The sequence below is a fragment of the Dendropsophus ebraccatus genome, chromosome 3, assembly GCF_027789765.1.
Source record: "Dendropsophus ebraccatus isolate aDenEbr1 chromosome 3, aDenEbr1.pat, whole genome shotgun sequence".
Classification (NCBI taxonomy): Eukaryota; Metazoa; Chordata; class Amphibia; order Anura; family Hylidae; genus Dendropsophus; species Dendropsophus ebraccatus.
Window position 1 is genome coordinate 161518127 of NC_091456.1, and position 19989 is coordinate 161538115.

The window sequence follows — 19989 nt, forward strand, 5'->3', positions numbered from 1 at the left end:
TGTTGGTGTTCCTGCCCCACATCAGTACATAACAAGGCACCGGCTGACTAGCAGAAAGGCCTATCCTGTGGGACTGAGGGGTAAAGTTTCTTATTGAGGAGAGTGCCAAAAAGTCATGTGGACTCTTACATTCCATGTAATGCTCTTTTGGGGGAAAAAAAATATACAAGGAGTCAAAGCTTGTTTGCTACCTCCAACAGGTGGCACCAGACAGCAAGCATTCTGGGGAGAGTTCTTAAAGGGGAACTCCTTCCAAAATCCAGTGCAGGCTGCAGGAACATAATAAAGAATCTGTACTTACCCACTCCCCATGTCCCCAGCTCACTGACCACCGCCGGGTTTCTCCCAGGTTCTATTATCACCACGACTTGGTGGGAAGGGCCCGCTCAGCCAATCAGTGACTGTAGCAGTGTCCCGTCTCAGTCACTGACTGGCCGAGAGGGCATTTCTGGGAGCTGCAGAAAGCAAGCAGGGGTCCAGAGGCAGTGAAGCATCACTGAAGGGACATGGGATGGCTAAGTGTACATTCTTTATTATGCTTCCGCACCTCCTGCCTGCGCTGGATTTATCGTTTTGACCACACTTGTCCTTTAAAGCACATAGATTGGATCACTGGCCATGTTGCACCCAAACAAGCAGAATAAGCTACAGAATGGATGGCTAAATAAGGTTGGCTCCTTCAATGGTTACACCAGACCTACATGAAGCTGAACAGAAGGAAATGTATGAGAACTATAAGAGAACCAATTAAGCATAAACACACCATAGAGGTAGCCCTTGTGTGCCCTGGTAGGTGCTAGCTATCCCTCTATTAGGTGGTGGGAACATGTCAATGGACGCTCTCTACACTGTTACCAAATGAAGTGCAAATGGATAAAAAGAAAAAAAAAAAAAAAAAAAAAAAAAAAAAAAAAAAAAGGGAAAAAGGTAATGTACCAATTGGGTCAATTCCTACACCTGCAACTTCTTGTATCGAGGAAAGGATCCATATATCGTATATCGAGTTTGGGATATACTTGCCATAAAAAACTACCACCCCTACAATGCACACCACAAAAAAAAATTAATAAAAACATCAGACAGCAGCGAGACCTGAAAGGGAGAGAAATATAATATTGGTAGGATACAAGGGCAGCCAGACGGGTGAAAGTTTTTCTGGACACCGCGCTACTCTACCATATCTCTTTTTTCCCATACCCCCAGATGCCTGCAGCTTGCTCTGCTCTTTATACGATTGTGGTATACAGAGTGGTTGGGGCACTTTGAGCTCCCCCTACAGCATGCAGCGATTCTCCAGTCTGGTTCCGAAATTTTTCAGCACCCGCCCTATAAGACAACCCCTGATTTTTGTGAAGATTGGTCTTATATACAGGAAAATATTTTATATATATATTATATATATCCCTGTTAGAACATCTGGAAAACATGAAAACATGTTAAAGAGAAGTGAACCATTTTACATTCACAGTCAGGATACAACATAACCACACGAAAAATATACTAAAAGGCCATAACCTTTCCAGCTATGGGATGTCATCCAGATAGATAATGTTCTGGCTTCCCGAGCAGCAGACACAATAACAGCAAACAGAATCCATGAGTCAGCTAGTTGATTCTTCTCCAAGATCCTCATCAATGCTCTCATCCCGCTCACCATAGAGGAAACAATCCCTTATCACTGACATATATGGTGACTACACTAAATTGTTACTAAATCAATTAGATCACGAATGCATCAGTATAAATGTTAGAAGTTCTGGCAAGAATATTCTGAGTGTTCCAAGATCAAAGGGGTCAATGACGAATAGATAACCCTAGGCTGTGCTGTCCTGCTCTGTGGCGAGTCTGTCCATAAGACGGCTGAAATGGAAGAGCATGTGACCATGCTCCGCCCCCAGTGTCCTCAATAGGCATATACAGGCTCATTGGTGGACACTATGGGCAGGACATGGTCAAATACTCTTCCATCTTAGAGATAGCCTCACCACATAGCAGCACAGCCCAGCCTGGAGGAGAGGAGTCTGATTTTAGCTCTATGTGGTACACAGGGAGCTGCTGTCAGTATATACAGTGAGTACACTTACTGATACTGTACACTGAGCAATTTTACTATGAAGTGGCCAACCCCTTTAACTACTCTTTTATTCTTCTTACGTATCAGGTACACAGCATAATGATTTGTGTGCTATCCCATTAAAGAGGATTGCCCATCACACTGCTTTTATCTATTGTTGGGCCATAAAACAATGATAATTTAATAGGGCGTTATCCTTTAGTATTCTAAACCATCCTGCTCTCTGGATTTACGAGGACCATCACTATCAGGGTGGCGATGTTTTATAGCCCATTCTATCTACTGATCATAAAACACTGTTGCGGAAAAACCACTTAAAAGGGGGTTTACAGGACTGTAATATCGATGAGCTGTCCAGAAGATATGCCATCAGTGTCTGATCAGTGAATGTAGGACATCTGCAAACTTGGTTAGGCTGCAATACCCGTAACAGCCACAATAATATGTATAGCGCTATGCCTAAATAAACAATGAAGGGGGTGTTAAAGTGAACGATTCGTAAGGGTTGGTAGCATGCAGCTGGGTTCATGCAGCATATGTTTTTTTTTAACGTACACAAAAACCTAACTGACCCTATTTTTGTGTAAGTTGAAAAAAAAAAAGGATTAGTTTTGATCAGTTTTTTCTTATAATGGAAGTCCATGGAAAAACTAATCAAAACAGATTAACACAAACAGTTTTTTCCATCTTTTTTTTTTTTTTGCAAAAACATAGTGTGAACCCAGCCTTACAGAGCTTAGAGTCTTGATAACTCTGTGGGTAGAGCTGCACAGACATCATTATCGAAGTCTGTGCAGCCCTTGCTTTTATGAGTTGTCAGCCGTACATCAGCTATTACAAGGAGCTCAGCTCGAGTTTGAGTGAACAGGAGCCGAGCTGTAGTAACCAGGACTGGCCACTACACTGTAAACTGAGACAACTGCTTCTGGCCTCATTCACTGCATAGCTGGATATTTCATCAGTCCATCCTGCAAAGAGAAACCCTTTAAAGTGTCACTGTCATTATAACTTTCAAAAACTAAAATCAGTCGATGTGATATAAAGCAAGTTTGCAATATACATTCATTTTTTTTGTTACGCTGTAAAACAAAGCTGTACCTACCAGAAATCCAGGTCCAGTCTCCTGTAGGCAGATTTTCTGACTTGTGCTGGTTGAAAAAAAAAAAAAAAAAGAAAAAAAAAGAAGACTAAAACACAAGAATTCCGGCCAGTACAGAGAGTCACGGCTCAATGTGTCCATCAGTCACATGACTTCCTTCTCTGTGTGAGCGCACAGACACAGGATACACAGGACTTCCTGTTTTCTGACACTTTCTCAAAAAAACAGGACAGTGTCAGAAAACAGGAAGTGCAGTGTTCTCCATAATAACGAAAAATATAATAATAATAATAATAATAATAATAATAATAATAATAATAAATGTAAATTGCAAACTTGCTTTATATCACATATACTGTTGATTTAGATTTTGAAAGCTATAACGACAGTAACACTTCAAGGGATGCTACTTCCAGTAGGTGGCAGCAAGGAGCAATTTTTCATTCCCCCCCTCCCTTGAGGAGAGCAGATCTGCATATTCATAAAGGATGTACACAACGGTAGAAAGGGCTGACAGTTTTATCCAGAATAATGAACATAATGTAATAAAATGACCATGGGAGCTCATCAGTAACGTTACACCACGATGCATCATTAATACTGCGGCCGGTAGCCCCATTCATACACTGATGAGTAATGGCGGACTCGGCCAGAGGCAACAGAAATATGACCTAACTATGTAATAATAAACTCTCTGCTTAATAGGGATAACCTCACCTCTGGAATGCAGACATTGATTCCTTACTAACATTTAATTGTTTTGGATCAGGAGATTTCCATCTTGCAACAATAACCATTTATCCGTAACACAATCCTTGCGCCAATTCAAATATTTATGCTTTGGATAAGGGAAGGCTTGTAGGAATGGAGAGACAGCAATATTTTTTTATATATACTTGGTTTTTCGTGTAGACGGAAGATTAGTGTTTTTTTTTTATTACTCAAGTGATAAAAGCTTAGTCATCAAGGAAATAAGGACTTAGACCCAAACTAAGCAAGAGCGGAACTGATGACCTGTCTTATTACTATGGGAATAGCTGCTACAATGTGATTTTTATTAAGCCCGATCAGCATAATTGTTCCCATACAATGGGTTGGAAAGATATAAAGGCATTGTGCAGGGACAGCCATTAAGGTAGCAAGGTCCCATAGTAAGGGCGCGTTCAGACAACAGAATCCGCAAGGAGAAGTCCCTGCGGATTCCGACGCTCGCATCTCCGCCTGTCCCATAGACATGTCCCATTTTATGCTCGGCCAGATTCCGCCGTCCACCCAAAGAATTGACATGTCAATTCTTTGAACAGAAGGTAAAATCTGCCTGACCACAGAATTGAGTCTATGGGACAGGCAGAGATGTGAGCAGGGGCCGAGCCGCAGAATCTGCGGGGACGTCTTCACGTGGATTCCTCTGTGTGAACGCGCCCTAAAGGTTAGAGTTTGTCCTAGATAAGAAAAACATGGCCACTTTATTCTAGTACAGCACCGCTTTTGTCCCCAGTTTGGGTGTGGGTTTTGTAGCTTGGTTCCTTTGAAGCGAATAGAGCTGAATTGTAATACCATACTCAACCTAAGGACAGGGTGGCGCTGTTTTTGCAAGAAAGTAGTTGTGCTTTTTCTAATCCTGGTGAATGTGAGGTCCTCCTCTTGTACATCACATTTACAAGCCAGGGTTGGAGGCAAAAATAAATAAAAAATTGTGGCATGTTTCAGTGCTGCCCATGTAGTTTAAGATGTTTTTACTTAGAGACATTACATCATTGTGTTAAACCTTAGGATTTGAGCGCCCATCAGTGATTAAGAAAAGTAGAGACTTTGTACAAGTGGGTAGGGCCCGCCATAGCTGACACTTTTTGTGACGCCATGATACAAGAACCCTTGGCATTGCGCGATTTGGGAAATAAAAACTTGCAGTGACTTTGCATAACATCAAAAGCACATGGAGGTGCAGGGTGGGCCCATATGAAGCTATGGTGTCATATTAGGGATTAACCCCTCCCCCTCTAAGAGCTGTCAATAGGGTGCAGCTCTTAGAGGGGGGGGGGGGGGGTCATCTTACATGACTTTTACAGACGTCAAGGAGGTGGCAGGCCTAGCACCACATTTCTCTTGTCAAAAGGGAACAGTGTAAAAGTTGTTCAGTTCTATATACCGGGTGCAGCATCATTGCTGTTATGGATCTGGGCAAAGGAAATGTGAAATCATTCTCCTCCTACTCCTATTTCTCAGAATGGGGAGATGGAAACATTTACTAACACCAATATAATAGCCGTGCTCAATTCAACAGATGTCCTGGATCCATACAAAGAAAAAACACTTTCCACCCCTCATTAGATCTGAAATCCATTTGAAAAATTAATCCGTAAAGGTTTTCTCCGCAGTTCAGAAGAGATGACAATTTCTACGTTTCATCGATTAGCCAAGAGCCAAAGCCGGGCTCCTCTCGAGGGCAGGATGTGAAGTCACCGCGAGAGGCACCTCCGCAGATCGTGTCAGCTGGCGCAGGTTAAAAGACTTCCATCCCTGGCAATGTTAATTGTTCTCAACTTAATAAGGTGTCTAATTGGGCACTGAGCCTCGTACGAAAACAAAAGAAATGCCTTGGAAGTGCATAAAGAGTGATGAGAGCTGGGAATAGTGGAACTGACTGTATTCAGGGAACGGAGATTAGGTGAGGTATAGGATTTACCCATCATTCGGAACAAAAGTAATTAGTAAAAAAAAAATAAAAATTGTTGTTTTAGGTTGGGAAGGGGGGGGGGGGGGGGGCGCTCTATGGACACTCTGGTCATGGACATAATTCTGCCTTGAAAAGAGAATTCTGGCAGGCCAAATTGGGCAGCCACTGAATGCAGTAACTACAACATGGCACCATACCACTGCAGCGGGATGGGCACTAGTTTCGGGATCCTATTAGTTTCAGACTATGTTCACACTACGTACATTTCAGGCAGTATTTGGTCCTCAAGTCAGGTCCTCATAGCAACCAAAACCAGGAGTGGATTGAAAACACAGAAAGGCTCTGTTCACACAATGTTGAAACTGAGTGGATGGCCGTCACATAACGGTAAATAACTGCCATTATTTCAATATAACAGCCGTTGTTTTAAAATAACAGCAAATATTTGCCATTAAATGACGGCCATCCACTCAATTACAACATTATGTGAACATAGCCTTTCTGTGTTTTCAATCCACTCCTTGTTTTGGTTGATATACAGCCTCAAAAATACAGCCTCAAATATACGTAGTGTGAACCCAGCCTCAGTGTGAACACCTTCGTCAGGGATTATTCCTGACGAAGGTGTTCGCACTGAAACTAGTAGGATTTGAATTTGTGACTCCAGAGGATCCACAGCCAGGAAGAGTGACCTCACTCAGGACTGTTTCAGTACACTATGGAACTATTGTGCTAGTGCACGGTGTTACCGGCCGGAACACCAAACTAGCAGGAAAATCACCAGGAAGACTGCACTCTTAAGTGCAGCGGCCACAAGCTATCAACCTGAACTTCAGCATGATCTCTGCCTCAGGAGTATATGTATACAGCGTATAATAGGTAGGCCTTATCCAATATCTGCACTGTAGTGGCCATTTTATTGCAGATTTACTACTGATGTGTATGATGAGACCAGGCATCGCTGTGTGAAAACAAGATTTAATATATTTGTATGCACAATATTTACCTATAAGCACATTTACAATGGAAATATCACTCCAAGCGCTGGATGTAGCACTCCTGTATCTAGGTATATATGTGCTCACTTTATTTTATTTTTTTATGATGTAAAGTGACACTGGCTCAGTTGCCCCTAGCAACCAATCAGATTCCACCATTCATTTTCCAAAGAGTTTGGGAGGAATGAAAAGAAGAATCTGATTGGTTGCTAGGGGCAACTGAGCCAGTTTTACTTTACACCATGTTTGATAAATCTCCCCTTTCATGTTCCAATAAGCATCAGTAAAAAGTCAGACAAATTTCTACGTAATGTATTGTAGATGGGGGTCTCCTGCTCTTCCCCGACAGATGGTGTTGGAGGAGAGAAGGGTTGGGCATGTTGGATTTCAACTGTCTGGATCTTTTGGTCTCAGTAAGATCAGCCACTACCTGATGAGTCTGGCTGCGGCTTACCCCTCCTACCTCTATTTAGCACACATAAACATACCGAAGCATCATACGTCGGTTGATGAAGGAGCTCACCTCTTGTAAAACTTCTGTAATATCACATCTGATCAGAAAATGCTTTTTTGTGGGATTTCACTAGAATCCAAGAGAAAAAAAAAAATCTCTGTATAATGAAGATGACACGAGGCTTTACAGGGACTGGAAAATAAAATTCCAAGCATCTGCTCAGCTGGTGCCGGTAACATCAGAAGGACGGGGGCAGAGAGACTGCTTGGATAGGGAAGAACAAAAGAGACAACAACAGCAGTAACCGTAATCTTCTGATATGATGAGGCTTTCGCAACATAAAAATAACAAAAGGGAAGCGATGCCAGACGGACATGAAACCCACCATTAATAAACACATTCACAGAGGTTCTAAATTATTTACGTTGCAACACTTTCCAAGACACAAACAAACACAGACTACTACAAATCATCAAACAGATGGGACAACCATCAAACACCAGGGGTGCAGGGGGAGGGGGGGGGGGTTTCAACAGCTTATAATTTCTCAAGTTGCATCAGTTTCCCACACTGAACCTTGCCGACACTACCCCAAGCCTGTAATGCAAAAAGAGTCCGATTTCTAGGATGCACAACTAAATTAAAGTGGGGTCTCTCATTCAAGAAATCATTGAGTTGCGGCTACAAAAAGAATCACTCTTTCTGGAGGACCCGGCCTAATGGGTACTGTGTAACACTTAATTTGCCCTGTGGAGGTGCTATGGGGTAAATGTTACACCTTCTAAAAGATTGCTATGCAAATAAAGGATGATCCTAGGGTCTCAAGTAGAATCCCGTTATCAGCTTCCTTCTGATGGACTCTCAGAAGGTGCATACTGCGTGGGCTACGACATTTGTAACATTGGTCAGCTAATAATCATTGCCACAACATGCTCCTGCCCCCCTCCCATCTCTGACGTTATCACCAGAGACTGTCAGAGAAAGAAAGTGGAGCGCCGGAGAGCAGAAGAGGTAGGACCTTTTCTGTTCTCTGGATTACCCATTTTAAGAGGTTATCCAAACTTAGAAAAACATGGCCGCTTTCTACCAAAAACAGCACCACTCTTATCCTCAGTCTGTCTCGGTTCCATTTAAATAAATGGAGTTGAATTGTAATACCTCACACAAACAACCTGGGGAAAGGTGTGGCAAGAAAGTGTGTTGCTTTCTAATTCTGGAAAAATCCTTTAAGAAGACACAACATTCCTTCCAACTAGCATGGTATAAAAACTCCTGTGTTCCAAGTGACAGCAAATGCTCTTCTCTGTCATAAATAAAACGTTCTATAGCCGATTTTACTTTTTACTTCTCTGCTATATCAATGTCACAATGCACATATGGTTTTTACTCTGTGCAATTTCAGCACTTTTTTTTGTTACTGGCTATGTATACAGACATCACGAGTATTTCAGTTTAGAAGAGAAAAAAAAAATTGCTGAATGGAAACTTTAACTCACAACACTTGTGCCGTGCAAAGCCAAAAAAAGGGGGGGGAAAAAAAAAGTTCAAAATTTCTGAATTTTAAGAGCTCGCTAAAGTGGAACTAAAAATGCTCATAAAATATATACTTTTAGACCTGACTAAAAAGGGATATACTCACGTTCTAACACTCAGGGCTTCACACCATACACTATGTTTTCATAGCACGCCATGTCTTCACAAACTACAGCACGTTTATGTCAATGGGAAGTGGGAAGTGGGAAGCCATTGGCAGACGGTGCTTATCATATAACTCATGAGGAGTGCCGATCCTTCCTTCCATAACATATGCTGTTGGGAAGAAGCTAAAGGCCCAAAATACACATCGGTTTGCCAGCTGACTACAGTGAAAAATAGCAGTTTTGACTAACTCTGAGTTAATAGGCACAGCTAGTTTCAAGTTTTGGAACCATAAATACTTAAAGGGACTCTGTACCCACAAACTACCCCCCCAAAACCACTAGTACATTCGGATAGCTGCTTTAAATCCAAGATCTGTCCTGGGGTCCGTTCGGCAGGCGATGCAGTTATTGTCCTAAAGAACTACTTTAAAACTTGCAGCCCTTTGTCAAATTGGCGTGGTCTACAGTGTCTGTGCCCTAGGCCTGCACCGCCTCTCCGTCCCTCTTTATTATTAGGAATACTCCAGGCAGGATTTTATTCATCACTTGTCTGAACACTGCACATGTGCCTTAACGATCCAGCATATGTGCAGTGTCCAGACAGGTGATGAATAGGAGAAATTCTACATGGGGACGTTGCTAATTATGAAGACGACGGGGAGAAGTGACGAAGAGGTGGTGCAGTCCTAGGGTACAGACAGTTTGGGCCACGTCAATTTGACACAGGGCTGCAAGTTTAAAAGTAGTTTTTTAGGAACAATAACAACATTACCTGCCGAACGGACCCCAGGACAGATCTCTTGGATTAAAAACAGCTAGCCGACAGTACAAGCGGTTTGGGGGGCAGATTGTGGGTACAGAGTCGCTTTAAGAGTTATACAGGTTTACAAAAACATGGCTGCTTACTTCCAGAAATAGCACCAGTCTTGTCCTTGGTTTGGGTGTGGTTTTGCAGCTCAGCTCCATTGAAATGAATGGAACTTTGAGATGGCCATTAGTGTTCAGCAAACTTGCCGAGCTGTTAAGGTTTGGCAGCTTTTTTTAAACCTAAACACTCAGCATTTGACTTCTGGAGACTGGAGAAGTTGGATGCAGCCGTATAGACTTTTGGAAAACATTGATACAGCCATAGGCCGTATCTATGCTTTCTGGGCAGCCCTAGGGCACATCCACCTTCTGCAGCTGCCTGGAGTAAAATGCTGAGCGTTTCTTAGAGCCCGAATAGTACGGCAAGTCCGCTCAACACTAATGACCATTTCAGTAACTATTGGCCTAATGTTCATTCAGCCAACAGCTCTCTCTGCGAACCTTCCCATACATATGAACGTTCCGCCCAGCCAAGTGTTCATGTGACCTTTAAGAGGATATCCATACGAGTCACTTCAAATCGTTGATCATCTACTTTTTGTGATAGGTTTAAGAAAGCGGCAGGGAGAAATTTTGCGATCGTCACATATTTCCATACGAGTAAAAATAATGTACCAGCTCATCCCTAACGTAATCCCTGCAGCAGAAAAAAACACCAAGTGGGTCTTGTTATTGAAAGACAAAAGGACGCCCCGAGAAAATCTCCTTTAACAGCAGCGGCCAAAGAACATTACTAGCGGCTCCATTTCCGAGACTGGACAAACAAGGCTATCGTATTGCTTTGTGCTGGTTATTAGGTCAGGAAAAATGTGCTCGCACATTAATCCCCACCTAGCGAGCTTCACCCCACATCAGCAGTCCGCTCCCTTTGATGTGTCATGCATGCATGATTTGTACTGTCTATCACACAGGGTGCTCCCGGGTTGCCCTAATGCTGATTCTTGGCCTCTAAATAACTCGGGCCATGAAAATAACAGATTTATTAGGAGGGATTAAAACAGATCTCTGCAGGGAGCCTGCAGACAGACTGCTCTGTTAAATACAAAAACAAAAAAAAAAAGGTGCAGGATTTTTTTTTTTAGATATTTCAGATTTGTGGCTCATAAACTGGGTTTAAAGGGGTACTTGTGTGAAATTTATTTCCTTTCAAATAAGCTGGGGCCAGAAAATTTATTAGATTTGTAAATTACTTCTATTTGAAAACATCAAGTCTTCTAGTATTTATCAGCTGCTGTATGTCCTGCAGGAAGCAGTGCATTCTTTCCAGTCTGACAGTTCTCTCTGCTGCCACCTCTGTCCATGACAGGAACTGTCCAGAAGTAGCAAATACCATGGAAAACCTTTCCTACTCTGGACAAACCTTTCCTTTCCTGACATAGACAGAGGTGGCAGCAGAGAGCACTGTGTCAGACTGGAACGAATACACCACTTCCTGCAGGACATACAGCAGCAAATAAGGAATTGAAGACTTGAAATTTTTTTAAAGAATTTTTTTTTTTTTTGCTTTGCTTTGAACAAAACAATACATTTCTCTACCAGACATTTTAGGTCATAGTTATTGTTGCTTTATGTGACTGGTGGGAATGATACATAAACATATGCCCACTCCACTGATCATCATTAGAAGGAGCGAGCAGGCTCGGCGGTCTGGGGGCAGGGCAGACTGAGGATCACACTGCTGACAGCACAGGAATAGCGCCGAGGTATAAGCTAAGAGACATACCTTCCTCCTCGGCACCCCGTGTGCAATAAGGGGACTATGAGCAAGTTAGAGTTGTCTAACCTGTTAATAATTCTCCTATAAAGAATCCATGTTTTACACTGAGGACCATTCTTTTTAAGTAATACAATCACCCCCCTTGCTCGTTTTTTTTAACGGTTAACAATGTCACCTGGGCGGGGCTTCACGGCAGTTAGGCTCTATCTCCTGGATGAGGAGAGGGCCTAACTGAGGTAAAGCCCCGCCCAAATGACACTGTCCACCCTTAAAACAGAGATTTTAGAGCACAAAGAATACACAGACGGGTTTTATACAGGTATATCAAATGTGTACTAAAGGTTTTTCTTTGCTGTTCATTACTCTTGCATCTAATGGTCGAGGGGGAATATAGTGTTAAAAGGTGACTGTCCCAAATGCAAAGGGCAGAGAGCCATTAATTATAGTTGATTAAGATGATGCAATGGCCAAGGTTTAACCTGAAAGGCTCTTAAAGGGTTTGATCAGCTGTTATATCTCATATCCTAAGGATATCTGTGCTCCGGAATGAAGCCTTGGAGGGTTCTAGGGAAAATATCTAAAACGTCTCACCTTTTACATCACTCAGAACATGTCCACGGCTCCAGTCAGAGAAAGCAATGCAGCATCAATCATTCCTGAAATATAAAATGAGAACTATAACAATGCCGCTATAAGACGGGTGTTCTGTGTCACATAGTAGGCCTTATTATATACTGAAATGGATGGCCCAACTTGCACTACTATAAGATTAAAAAGATTAAGAAAATATAAAAAAAAAGAAAAAAAAAAAGGTTGTGTTTTCTTCCAGAAACAGTGCCACGCTTACCATTGGGCTGTGTCTGCTACTGCAGCTAAACAGCAACAAGAGACTGACCCATCCCATAGAGAAGAGATTCTAGGGGTTAGGGCTGGGCGATTAATTGAATTAAATCGATTAATTCGCCCAGAATTTCTGAATCGATTAGATTTTTTGTGAAAATCGTAAATTTGATTTTCACAAAAAAATCATTGCGGTTGGGGCGGGTGGCGTGGTACAGTCTGGGGCGGGAGGGCGGCGCGATACAGTGTCAGCTGGCCGAACAGTCTGGAGAGGGGCGGGGTGCGGCCGGCGGGCGGGCAGTCCCGAGAGATGCGGCGGGCGGCCTCCAGGAGCTGCTGGCCTGCCCTCGCCCCTTACACACAGCATCCCGCTCCCCGATCTCTGGAGGAGGCAGCAGGGACTGCAGGGGTGATTTGCTGCACTTCCTGGAGCTATACAGCGGGATCGGATCCTGCTGTACAGCTCCAGTAATCACCTATTCTGCAGTCCCTGCTGCCTCCTCCAGAGGCCAGGGACCTGCATGTGCACTCCTGCCCCAGTCCCCCTCAGTTACCCCCAGTCTGCCCTAGTCACTGGGGTAGCACTGTTACACTGGGAAGCAATACAGTTGTTGTCTCAAACATCATTAAAATAGTATCTGATGCCGCGAGAAAAATTTTCAGTTTATTTAGCAAAAAAATTAGATTTTATTTTTTTTGCCATATCGCCCAGCCCTACCAGGGGTATTCCAAACAAAGCAAAACCCTTTTTGTTCTCTCCATATACACACACAGACTTCCATATGCCTTGTATTATAGTATACACACAAATTATTATATACACATTATATATCCAAAGTCAGAATTATTTCACCCTCTCCACTAGCTTATGACCTATTCTACACAGGCAGCTCTGCCACGTATCACTTTGGAGCCCACCTAGATAATCAGGGGATTACAGAGACGGCTATGGCATTTGCAAACATCTCATTAAATAGGTTGTATTACAGAACACAGCCATAGCGGCATGGAAAAGAGATTTCCTTTTTGACATCATGTCAGAAGCAATGTGTAAGGAAACACCTCCGTTTATTACATTTCACAAAACCGTGAACTTTCATGAATGGCTAATTAAAAGTTTAACTCTTCCCTGCTGTACTACAACTCTCAGCAGATCAAGCTGGGGTCTGTTAGGGCCCAGAGATGCACATCTGAGGAAGGGAAAAGGTGACAAGTTTCAACTAAAAAACAACAAAATCATTATATTTATACTAAAACTATTGGGTCCAACTATTATGATTTTTTTTTTTTTTAAATTAAAGCAGTTTCCCACAATAGACAGGTATTGCCCATCCACAGATTGGATAACTGATGGGGTGCCTTCAATTCCTTTTAAATCAACTAGTGTCAGAAAGCGAGATTTGTAATTTACTTCTATTAAAATCTCAAGTCTTCCAGTACTTATCAGCTGCAGGAAGTGGTGTATTCTTTCCACTCTGACATAGTACTCTCTGCTGCCACCTCTGTCCAAGACAGGAAGTGTCCAGAGCAGGAGCAAATCCCCATAGAAAGCCTCGCCTTCTCTCCAGACTGGAAAGAATGCAAATTCCTGCGGGATAACTTACAAATCTAGGACCAGTTGAAAGAAACTTTTTTTTGCTGGAGTTGCCCTTTAATCCTTGTGAGACTGAGGGTGACAGCTATCGATAGGTTAGGGTACCCCCCTTCTGTGACTGCTGAGGTGCTAGTGATCAAACACTTACCACCTACCCTGTGAATGGGCAATAAGTGTCTATTGTGGGAAACTCTTGGATTTATTTATTTTTTTTCTCTCATATACTGCACACCACCACTATGCCTGCATTACCACCCATTTCATCCCAGCTCTGCTGCATTCATACATTTCATTACTGTACTGAAGCCACAAGGCCCATGCTGATGATTCGGAGTCCCATTCCAAATACCAGTGTTTCAGAGTGAATCATGCATTGTGTGAAGCCTGTCCCTGTTTCAGGGAAGTGCCTTACGCAGCATGAACCTGATGACAGGTTAATGTTACAATAAATTGAGGTAACTTAACACTCACACAATTTAACATTCACCCATTACGGAGTTAAAGAATTTTCATTAGGGATGCCTTCAAACACACCGGATCCACAGCGGATTTCACGCTACGGATTCGCAGCGAAATTCGCTGCGGATCCAGTGTCAGTGCATCCCTATGAGAATACATACTCGCAGGGGGATTGACATCGCACCCTAAAAGAACACCTGTGATAATACCTGATGCACTGAGTATATCCCCTGTGATAATACCTGATGCACTGAGTATATCCCCTGTGATAATACCTGATGCACTGAGTATATCCCCTGTGATAATACCTGATGCACTGAGTATATCCCCTGTGATAATACCTGATGCACTGAGTATATCCCCTGTGATAATACCTGATGCACTGAGTATATCCCCTGTGAGAATATCTGATGCACTGAGTATATCCCCTGTGATAATACCTGATGCACTGAGTATATCCCCTGTGAGAATATCTGATGCACCGAGTATAATTATATCACCTGTGAATAATTAAGAAAATCCTTGAAACCTGACCTGTTGGTGGGCCATGAGGACTGGAACTGAGAAGCAGTGGGGTATCCTATAATGCAGGTTTGCCTATACTTTGTTGACTGGCCAAGGATTTTTGAATTTCCAATGATACTTGTAGCTGAGGTTGGTTTCGTCTTGTGGTTCAGGAAATGTATGAGGTTTTGTTAGCTTTATCTTTCATAGACCTCACTCATGCGGCTTCTGCTCCTGGGGCATGACAGCTCTGAATCATTGTATACGGATTTTATAAAGGCAGCTTCCTCCCCAGCCTTGTTTTTCCTTTAGAATTTTCTTTTATCCTTTTTGTTTCTTGTTAAACAGTATAAATAGTAACCCGGTACACCTGAACTACGAGGCATGTCTTCTGAGGAAATACACAACACAATGTATTGAAAATCCTTTAAGCATTAGTCATGTTTTTGTAATACAGAAGAAACAGACTATATATAACCTGCTTACAACATGAGAAGGATGTTCAAGGGGTTATCCAGGCTTAAAAAAAACATGGCCGCTTTCTTGCAGAAACGGCTCCTATCCTCAGTTTGGGTTGGGTTTTGCAGTTCAGATTCAGTAAAGGGAATGCAGCTGAATTGCAATACCACCAACAAACTGGTGACAAGGGTGGTGCTGTTTGTGCAAGAAAGCAGCTGTTTTTTTTTTCTAAAGGGGGTGCTTCCCAGTGGGGAGATCACCAAACCACCATCAGGTCTTTCATTCCCTGATTAAAATACAAATGAAACCTATGTAATAACCCCATTTCAATGATTGCAAGCTGCAATACAGAGATCTGCCTATAAGTGGCAGTATTAACACCACAGCTGCAGAGCTTCATTAGAAATTCTATAGTTATCAAAATAATAAAACAATAGTCTACTATCTACTGATAGGGAAACTAGATGCCTAGAATCCCACAGAGTCCCACAGAGAACTGGAGAAATCCTGGCATCAGTTTCCCTTTAAGTGGAAACGGGAATTATCTGATGATAATCCCTTTAAGAACAAGAAAGCTTTTTTTTTTTTTTTTACAGGGAAACACTGGGATTTATTTGCGGTATTTCCTTAATTTTACAGGGACTCAAGAAGATGCAGCGTCATAACTATCCAGGTTCTAAAGAGTCAAAAAAAAGCCACATCCAGACAATCGACAATGTAAAAACAAACCATGGAATGAGACGCCTTAAGTCCCATTGATTTAACAACCTTACTGACTGTATAAACCACAATTAGCAATTACATACAAAAAAAAAAAAAAGTTTGTTTCTCAATAGCTTCCAGATGACTGTAGCGGAAGTAGTGTTAAAATCCAATTAAGCATTGAAGGTAGTGAGAGTGCGAGGAAGGAGCGAGCCGGGAGAGATCTGACGGGGCTCAGATGACAAGACCACTTGGGAGCCGGCCAGAGGCCCTGGTTATAGGAAAGGCATTATGTATTTACATGGGAAACTACTTCTTTCTTACAATGAAAAAACTATACAGTATATTACCAATCTGAAGCCTAGTCCGAGCTATCCTACACACAATGTTGTATAGCTAGACCATTAATGATATATAGATCTGCACGATTACAAATAGATCTATTTTACCCCACTCTCTGATGCCCATCATTAAAGCGACTCTGAACCCACAATCTGACCCCCCAAACTACTTGTACCTTCGGATAGCTGCTTTTAATCCAAGATCTGTCCTGGGGTCCGTTCAGCAGGTGATGCAGTTATTGTCCTAAAAAAACAACTTTAAACCTGCAGCCCTGTGTCCAACGGCCATGGCTTGGAGTATCTGTGCCCTAACTTTGCACCACCCCTCTGTCCCTCCTCCCCGCCCTCCTCATCATTAGGAATGCTCCAGGCAGATTGCCTATTATTCACCACCTATGTTACCACAGCACATGGGCTGGATCATTAAGACACCTGTGCAATGTTCAAACAGAAGTAAATGTTTCAGTGGCATTCCTAATGATGAAGAGGGTGGGGAGGAGGGACGGATGGGTGGTGCAAAGTTAGGGCACAGATACGCCCGTAGGGCACGGAGCTGCAATTTTAAAAGTACATTTTTATGACAATAACTGCATCACCTGCCGAACGGACCGCAGGACAGGTCTTGGATTAAAAGCAGCTATCTGAAGGTACAAGTGGTTTGGGGGGGGGGGGGTCAGATTGTGGGTATAGAGTCGCTTTAAACCATTTAGATGCAGTGGTCAATGGTAACTGTGGCATCTAGGTGGTTTGAAATCACATACTGGCCCCTTTTAGAATTTGATTGTTCTTCCCCCGGTCACAATGCAATTACAGGGTGCTGATTGGTCATCACAGCAGCCAGGGGTCTTTTGAAGGCTGCCCTGATTCTATTGCTATTAAATTACAGATCAACAGTTACATGACAGGACCCGAAATACTTAAAAGGGGTGAAAATCAAATCCACTGGTGACAAAGTTATATAGATTTGTAATGTGCTTCTATTTAAAAAATAATCCCAAGCACTTATCAGCTGCTGCTGTATGTGCTGCAGGAAGTGGTGTATTTTTTCCACTCTGACAAAGTGCTCTCTGCTGCCATCTCTGTCCATGGTATGAACTGTCAAGATCAGGAGAAGTTTTGTTTAGGAATTTGCTACTGCTTTGAACAGTCCTTGTAACAGACAGAAGTGGCGGCGAACAGCACTGTCTCAGATTGGAAAGTAGCGAAGCGCACTTCTTAGCAGGTGGGGGTTGGCTGCAGTGAGCAGCTGGACCCTCACCGTTAATGACAGGCTGCAGTGATCGTGGTGTTTAAAGTGACTGTACCACCAGGTCCAGGCTGAAGCACTGGAGGCAAGCCGACCCACCCTTAGTGGGAAGAAACTCCAGCCCCTCCGTGACGTGACTCCATTAGAATCAATGGAACCCTATCATAGGGGGGAGGGGGTTTCCTCCCACTAAGGGTGGGTCGGCCCGCCTCCAGCGCTTCAGCCTGGGCCTGGTGGTACAGTCACTTTAAGTGTAAGTGACAGGGGCAGCTTCTGTCACTTACCGATCAGGACCCCCACACTGTCTCTTACGTCCCTCCGTGCGGTCCGATCGGCACTCTGCTGATTGAGTCTGGCACAGGCACAGGCTCAATCAGCAGAGCGCCTATTACACTGATCCAGTGCTATGCCTAGGGCATAGCAATGATCAGTGTATGCAATCTAAATACTGCATGTAAAAGTCTTCCAATGGGACTTAAAATATTAAAAAAAAAAAGTTAAAATGTTTTTATAAATACCCCAAAGCCTCTCCCCCAATAAAGATTAAAATCAACCCCCTTTCTCATTATGTAAATAAAACATATAAAAATAAAACAAATAAACATTATATATCGTGCGCAATTGTCCGATCTATTAATACATAACAATTGCCATTGCGCACGGCGTAAACGAAAAGAGGGAAAAAAGCGCCAGGATTGACGATTTTGTGTGTATTTATATATATATATATATATATATATATATATATATATATATATATATATATATATATATATATATATATATATATATATATATATATATATATACATAAATATGGTATAAATAAAAAGAAGAAATCATGGCGCAAAAAAATGACACCCCATACAGCCCCTTAGGTGAAAAAACTAAAACGGTTATAAGAGTCACAATAGGCCCGTTTTATTAATAATTTAAAAAAAAAAAAAAGGATTTAATAAAATAAGAGATATAAACACAAGAGAATCTGTGTAAACCTGCATATGGTTGTGTTCGGACTGACCTATAGAATAATGGTATCATGTCACTTTTACCATATAGTGCATTACGTAGACACAGGAACCCCCCAAAAGTTACAATATTGCATTCTTTTTTACAATTTCACCAATTTATGTTTTCATAAATAATATTTTAGGGTTTCTTCATACGTGTTATGTTATGGTAGAATGAAAGATGCCATTACAAAGTACATCTATTCCTGAAAAATACAAGCCCTTACACAGCCCTGTAGATAGAAAAATAAAGTGCTAGAGCTCTTAGAAGGGGAGGAGGGAAAAACGAAAATGCAAAAATGAAAATTTGGTGTGGTCCACTGGGTCATTTTGGGCTTGGTCCTCAAAGGGTTAAAGGGGTTGTCCGGCGATAAAAAATTATTCACAGAATAACACACATTACAAAGTTATACAACTTTGTAATGTATGTTATGTCTGTGAATGGCCCCCTTCCCCGTGTTTCCCCCCACCCACGCTAGACCCGGAAGTGTGGTGCATTATACTCACCGCATGTCGTGTCGTCCACGGTCTCCGATCGTCAGCAGTGACGTCTTCTTCGGGAGCTTGGCGGATCTTCCCGAGTGCCGGCCACCCTCTGCAGCGTCATCCGAAGCTCAGCCGCGATTGGCTGAGCATAACTGTGCTCAGCCAATCGCGGCTGAGCGGCTGATGACGCGGCCACGTCATCAGCTGCTCAGCCGCGATTGGCTGAGCACAGTTATGCTCAGCCAATCGCGGCTGAGCTTCGGATGACGCTGCAGAGGGCGGCCGGCACTCGGGAAGATCCGCCAAGCTCCCGAAGAAGACGTCACTGCTGACGATCGGAGACCGTGGTCGGCACGCGACAGGTAATGTATAGCGCACCACACTTCCGGGTACACGGGTGGGGGTGGTGGGACACGGGGAAGGGGGCCATTCACAGACATAACATACATTACAAAGTTGTATAACTTTGTAATGTGTGTTATTCTGTGAATAATTTTTTATCGCCGGACAACCCCTTTAAAGAGGATGTACCACCAGGCCCGCCCTACCTCCAGTGCTTGAGCACCGTCCGGTTCCGGTCCATAGAAGGGCGCCGTGCACAGGAACCGGGCACCGGCTCCCCGTGACGGCGCCGTTCCATCCGTCGGTTCAGCTTAAAGAGGATGTACCTGGTGGTACATCCTCTTTAAGTATAACAATGTATGGTATAAAGTGATTAAATGGGCACAGTCACAGGAACATATCAAAAGTTTTGACTGGGGGGGTCTCACTGCAGAGACCCCATCAAACAGGAGAACGAGACGGGAGAAGCATGCAGTAATG

The 19989-nt window shown here is 42.9% G+C and overlaps 1 protein-coding gene across 2 annotated transcripts in view; it reads right to left on the reverse strand.

Annotated features, from left to right (window-relative positions):
• Positions 1–19989, reverse strand: part of LHFPL2 (LHFPL tetraspan subfamily member 2) — an 88981-nt gene that overhangs the window by 42105 nt on the left and 26887 nt on the right. Inside the window, exon 2 of one of the 2 annotated variants that reach the window (XM_069963029.1) lies at positions 12118–12182. The exons of the other annotated variant lie outside the window; for it this stretch is intronic. The gene's annotated coding sequence lies outside the window, so the exon portion shown is untranslated. The remainder of the gene's footprint in view (positions 1–12117; positions 12183–19989) is intronic. 2 annotated transcript variants of the gene reach the window in all.